Here is a 7,171-nt window from a genome sequence, read left to right on the forward strand (position 1 = left end):
CACCAATGCTGTATATAGATACATTTCGGTATAAAGCATCGTCAAAATCCGTACCAATGCTATCAGCATAAAATGCAATCTAGAAAATCTCTCTCTCTTTTTTTTTTGTTGAAAAAAGATCAATCGTTATAAATTTTCTATCTGTTTTCTCTATTCTTGCTTTCAATTCCATACATTCCATACGTACATGTTAATAAATAATCTTTATTTCTCGTAACCTTGTGTAAATTTGGTTAAAAAAAAAAAAAAAAGACATTTTAACGGCTGTTAATAATCTATCGATTTTCTAATGATGAACTTTACACATTTCAATATTAAAATTTGGTTCAAAGAATGTAAGCAAAGTAGATTTTCAGTCTCTCCCTAATCCAGCCATTTTGTTATTACGCATATAATATAATTACATTCTAGGGACTTTTTCTACTTGATTCTAACCTAACTTTTTTCAAAGGGATACAAACGATTCGAACTCACAAGGTGCAAACAGTTCGACTATCCACGCCTCAATTGCGAGCAATTTGGCAAATATATCAGAAATCGGCGCCGCTCTTAAATTAGGCGACATCTCGCGTTGATCCCGGCCATCAACCGGGTAACGCATCGCAGTCATTAAGCCGGGGATCGATTAAGCAGCGCATCGCGGGGATGTTTGTACGACTATGGTAGGCCTGTGCTATCTGATTTATTAACGAACTCGAACACCGTCTCTGGAAATTAACCTCGTCTAGTTTGGCGCAGACACGAGCTCATTGGCCAACGGTACATTAACTAATTAATCCTGGAATTCGAGTCGATATTCGGTTGATTGGAAGACACGGATCATGGTTAGCCGATTTTAATAAAATTCTTTCACGCGAGAGGAGGCTAGTGTCGGTAGGAAGCAGATTGAATTCGAATTGGAAACGATACGAGAAAATGGTCGGCAGGTTCTTTCAAGATCCTGGAAAGGATAGGTCCGTAAATTCGATAGATCGACGATTTCAATCGTTCGAACACGGTTTACCCTTTCGTTAAGGGGATATTTAATCGAGGCATCTGAAAGAACGAGGCAACCAACTTGAACCGAGTTTATTTGGTATCGCTGTAAACAAGGAAATCGACTAACGGATAAAGACGATCCAATGGCGAAATTGTGATTAATTCGTTCTTTGTAACACGTTTAAAGTTCAGTAAAAATATTCTCGATCTAAAATTAATAAATTTTCAACCAGTTTTGTTTTCAATTATTCATAAGTTTCTTCTTTTCTGGTAAAGAAGAATATAACCTATAAAATCCTCAAATCTGTACATTTAGGATTTTTTAAAAAAAAGTTACTTGATGAAAAATTAAAACAAATCCACCCTTAAAATCAAAAGATTCGTCCTTTCGAAATCACTTCTTCGCATTATTTACGCTTAGGGAGGGTAAGGGACGGATATAACTACTTTCGAAGAAACTTTTGACGGAAAGCAACGACGGCGCCCGCTTGAAATTTATAGATTTTGTTCACCCATCGATTTCTTTCGTTTTTTGATTTATACCGTAACCGTGACGATATCGTGGATCCGTTCGTTTCATCAATTTCACGATGGGTATTTGGATGTAACCTCTACGTTCGATTGCGCACGATCGAAAATCTGTCGCGCAGGAGAAAGAAGCCTGCCTGGCCAACCCCTGTGACACACCGAGAATGCATGGGAAATTCGTTTTATAATAGAAATCGTTAGCGCAGAGTATCGACGCGTACAGAAATATGTTGCTGGATTGCGGCACAACGTTGTCTCTGGAACATTCACCGATCGGTTCAATTTTATATTGAAAACTATCGAGGCAACGAGATGTTTCCTGCCAAGCGTACAAAAGTTGTTCGGGCTTATAGATGTATAGATACGATTCATCGAATCGACTATCTTGAATCTTATTTATTCGACGATAACGATGGGAACAAGTTAGAGATAACGGGAGAATAAACTTGCTCGGAATAAGAAGAAGAATATTCTTTGATTCTTATTAAAAATAAATTGAAATTCAAGATCCATGAAACTATATATATATATATACAAACAATTTTTATTGTCTGTAATTTATTGTATTATCATTTAAATCAATGTGTTGGAGAGAAAAATATATCGACACGTTTGTCGCTCAGCGTGATTTTAGTACTAAAACTAGTAGTTTTTATATTTTTATTTCATATATTTTAAGATAAAATTTAGTTGGGATATATTTATATATATTAGTTCTTAGTTTTCATTAACCAATTCTGTAATACCGATTCTGAATTAGTTGTTTTCAGTGTCATCTTCTACTTCGTTCGTTTCCAAAATCAATTTTAAATATTTCGATGAATACAAGCCTCTAATTGGCAACTTCAACTCGGTTCTATAATTTTAAAATTGTATAAAAATACAGAGTGATTCGCTAACAAATCATACTTGTCCCTCTCTTTTCTGTTTCTATTACTCTTAAATTTTAAATTCTGTGATTCCAAAGTATATTTTATATTTATATTTCAATGCTTATTCCATTAAATTTCTTTTCATTATACATATACATTTATATTAATAAATATAAATACAAATGTAAATAGTTAAAATCTTATTTTTCTTGAAAGCGTCACTCATGTATGAATGACATGGCGACGAACGTGTTAAAAGTATTCGTTTCCAGCTGGAGAGTTCTCATTTCCAAACATAAATACATGATTTAATTTCCAGTTGTAATAATAAGCATTTTCTTTCAAATTCTTCTCTGAATTCATAAAAAGTAGCTCGGGACAGGAAAACGATATACGGCGCTGACTCAATTTGCTGGAAAAACGAGCATCATCCGTACGCACGTGAAAAATCCTGGACGAGAAGTTGGCCGACGAACCACAAATTCGGGTTAAAAGTTACCGTATCGACGAGCAGAACGTGCAACTGAAAATGCGTGAAAAACCGCACGAACGAGACCAGGGGGCTACGCTGCATACCGTGCTCGTATCGAATTTACGAGTTTCCAATTCTAAAGCGATCGAAGTTGGTGCGAATCACGGCCGTGCAACTTCTGCGCTCCCCAACGTATTCGTTCGAAATTTTCGCGCGCGATATAATAGCAAAGAGAGCGTATCGTAACGAAAATGGATACGTCGAGTCGTTCGTGTCTTCCTTCGCCCGATCCGCTTTTATCTCCTTTTGTATATCTCCGCCCCCAGAACGAACGACTCGTCTACAGTGTCGATCGTTTCCATCCCGGAATTTCTCATCAAGCCTCGCGTACCTGGCTGGTGGTGGCTTCTAACGCTCGCCCTCCTCGTAATGAGTTCCGCGCTTTGTGACTCTCGCCGCTCGCGCCTTTTGTCCGCAATAATAAAAGGACTCGACGCTGCCGGCTTCAATTAGGCTGCCAGTCGAAAGTCGCGCGCCAAAGTATCGGAACGGCGCGAGGAGCATGGACAATTACGCTCGAGTTTTACCAGGTTGGGAATTGTTTCGATTTCCAAGGGATTGGGTCGATCGATCGTTGTAACGGTGGAGAGATTGTTAAATAATATTCCGATGAAACGATATCTTTTTCGGTAGTTGGAGAGTTATAGGGTCGTTAATCATTTTTATGTCTGGTGTATAAAATACGATTGTAATATCTGCGATCAAAATGTCTCTAATCGTCGTGATTGCACACGTTTTCAAATCTGATGATCGTTAATGAGGAAAAAAGAAAATATCTTGATATATTGCTTAAAAGTTATATATAATTCTTATACACTAAAGTATAGATATTTTCTAGAATTTAAATTTTTAAAATGTTATCATTTCAACGATTGTAGGAAGAGATATCTCACGATTTAGCGGGGACACAATTTTAATAGAAGGGGAAGGCTGTTTCAGGCAATTAGAAAGTTGCTAAGAGACCACGTGGTGCATAGCGACATTTTTCTACTGAAGATCTTCGTGACAAGACTGCCGGCTATAATGCGTGACTTATACTACATAGCGAATAATTCTTTTCTATCCTTTCATCGAATTTACAAATAAGTGCATAAATAAGTGCAAATTTCTTTATCTTTATGCTTTTTAGGATCTTGTATTCAATGTTTAGGTTATGGCTAACTTGTTGTATTCTTTTTTTAAATTCTAATTCGAAGTCACCGTTCTATTTATTATAAATTTCATTTGTTCTTGTGTAGATTATATAATAATTAATTTTGCTCTTCACGAAGAACAATCATAAAATATTCGTTATATATTAATATGTATAAGTATGTAATTCTTATATAAATAATTTATCACGAAATTATCACTCTCGATGATTTTTCGTAAATTTTTCGTATCAACTTTCATTTTTTGGATAAAGAATTTGGATAAAGATTATATTATAATATGAATAAACAAAGAATGAATTCAAACAATTGTCAACTTAAACTACAAATGATCGAAGCCGAGTTCTCAGAAAGTCGATGCTGAATTGCTGTACGAAGAAACGATAAAAACGGGAATCGCCTTCCATTGATTACCGCAAATAGGCGTTTCGCGATTTATGAAACGGGTTACAAATTTTCAACCGCGAATAAACGAAACCGCAATCGGTTAAGTCACGAACAGCGAGGGTTTATTGTTATGCTAAAATATTTGAAGTGAATGACTATTTTATTTAACGGCTTTTTTACTTGATGTTTGCTTACAACGATCGAGAATTATAGTGAATATATGCTCAGGAGAAATTATTTTCAAAGATTTTTGTGGAGAAAAAGATGTTATTAATACTAATTTGGATAAATAGAAAATTGTTAATAAAATTAAAGACATCTTTGAAGATATCTCAAAAGAATTCTTAAAATTTGATTTCTCAAACCAAACCACTATGTCGTAAGCTTTTTTTATACCTAAATACTTGTCTATTTGTTAATGAAGTTCAAATTTATTGAATGGAGTGAAATCGTATACAACTGGAATTGTGAAATTGAAAATTAAAATTATTAAAGTTATTGGTCGATAATTGTTGAAGTTTATTAGAATCTTTCTTGACTTTAGAATGGAATAATTCCAACTTCGTTCAATTTAATTGGAAAGATATTACGTGTCTAAATAATGCATATAATATGAATATATTTTGTGGTAAATTAAATAGAAAAATGTTTGGAATTCCATCAAGATTTGAACTATAAGTAGAATTATATTAATTCCTTGAATTGAAAGAAACATATTCAAGACAAATAAAATGTTTGCAATCAGAATTTTAAATATCACGACTTATATATAATTGAATTCGCACATATCTTTTTCCAAAAATTTAACTCTTCGATAGATAAAATTCATAAACAAATTTTTACCTAGATAAGATCATAAAAAAAAACACTTCATTTTTTAAAAAATTTACTTCAAAAATAATCGTCAAAATAGAACGAATTCAAATCGATACCAATGTTTTCATACTTTCCACAAAATTTCCAACGCAATGCGTCTTTGGGTATCCGCGTATTGCTAACACGCAACAGCGGGTGCAACTTGCGCGAGATTATGACGAAGATGAATTCATTGTCTGTCTCCGCGCGGATTGGGACGAGTATACGTAATTCATCAACGTAATTGAGCGTCGTTCGCGACACAAGTTTGGCTTGGAAGATATTTCCTAATGGCCCGTTAATTTCGGTGGCTTCGTCGCCAACTTTTTCCCCATCTTTTTGATGGGCGACACTGGCCATCTCTCGAAAGATTCAACGAAACCGATCGTGCTGGTTAATTGAAGTCCATTCCGTAAATTGCAAAAAATCATTCTGCTGCGATTGTTGTGTATGCAATTTGTTACGTGGAATCAAACATGGCGAATATTGGCGATACGAAGAATTTCTCGCTTTCAGGATTTTATTAAAAATCGGATACCCTGTTCCAATAATTTTTTCATCTCTTCGAAATTCTCCATGTCAGTTGTTAATTTTGAGAATGCAGTTCGTTTAAAAGCAACGTGTTCTAAATTGGCGGTAGATTAACTCTCGTCGAGGCAGCTTCTTTCGCGGATGAAATCATCAGACGCACCGGTTCACGCTCGTCGCGTTCAAACAATGATTATTAAGTTTGAGATACGAGAGGAGATTGGCCGGGTAAATTAGGCACATTATCCACACAAGGTTGTGTGCACAAGGCGAGATAGTGACGGTCGTCGTTGTTTCGCCGTCTCCGTTGCAACGATGAAGCGGGTGGAACGCGAGGAAAAAGGCCAAGGAACAAGAAAAGTCCATTACGCCTCTCCTTGCCAACTCCCGTTCTCACGAGGTGAAAGATCCTCGTTCGACGATCGCTAATTTCTCGTAACGAAATCCTTTCGACGCGCCCCTTTTAACCAGTTCTCGAGTTTCCTACCAGAGGGTGTTTTATGAGAGAGATATGATCGCGCAAATATACGACAAGCTACGAAATATTTTCCCTTAATGGCAAAGCAAATTATATGGGGAGGGAGAGAAATTGTCGGTTTCGATCGATATAAATGTATTTTCGAACTGAGAGATTTCCTTATTTTTTTGCATCACATTCGAAAAGATTTTTGCAATTGAAAATATTTTTGTTGAATCATTTCGATCAGTCGCGATATTTAATATCCTTTTTTTCAATATCACTGCTTTATGTTTGTTGTTGTCTTATGTTTATGTAAACGGATACGAGAAAATATATTTTCCTTCATGAACTATTCTTCTTTCGGTTTTTCTTATCGTAATACATCATCGTTGACTTAATTTTTCAAACTCTTCAAGAATTTTCCGTTTTATGTAAATGTAGAATATTTTATATCCTTTGTATACTTGTTCTTCGAATCAAGAGATTGACAAGTTTATTGAACAATTTACGAATTTTATCTTCAAAAGTCTTCTCAATTAATCCAATGAAATTAATAATACCATCTTCCAATACCTATCCCTCGTCTATCCCAACTTTATTTCACGATTCCTTGTTCTTCCACGACGAAACACCTAAATTTCACATCCCAATTCTCTCTCCTAATTCGTTCCACCCAGAAACACGAATCCCCACCATTTCCACCAACCTCTTCCCGACCAACTTGCCAACAACAAAGTGTCTCGTTCCCAATTGGTTTGCGCGCCCGACGAGTCCGAAAACAACGATGCGAAACCGTTTCCCGAGTGGAAGGCACGCGTCGTCCCGTTCGTTCGGCTTCGTAATCCAACCGGCAGAGGGAGCCTAATTCTCGTCCAATTTC

The sequence above is a fragment of the Apis florea genome, unplaced genomic scaffold (assembly GCF_048593485.1).
Source record: "Apis florea isolate Af1SG1 unplaced genomic scaffold, ASM4859348v1 contig_3785_pilon, whole genome shotgun sequence".
Lineage (NCBI taxonomy): Eukaryota > Metazoa > Arthropoda > Insecta > Hymenoptera > Apidae > Apis > Apis florea.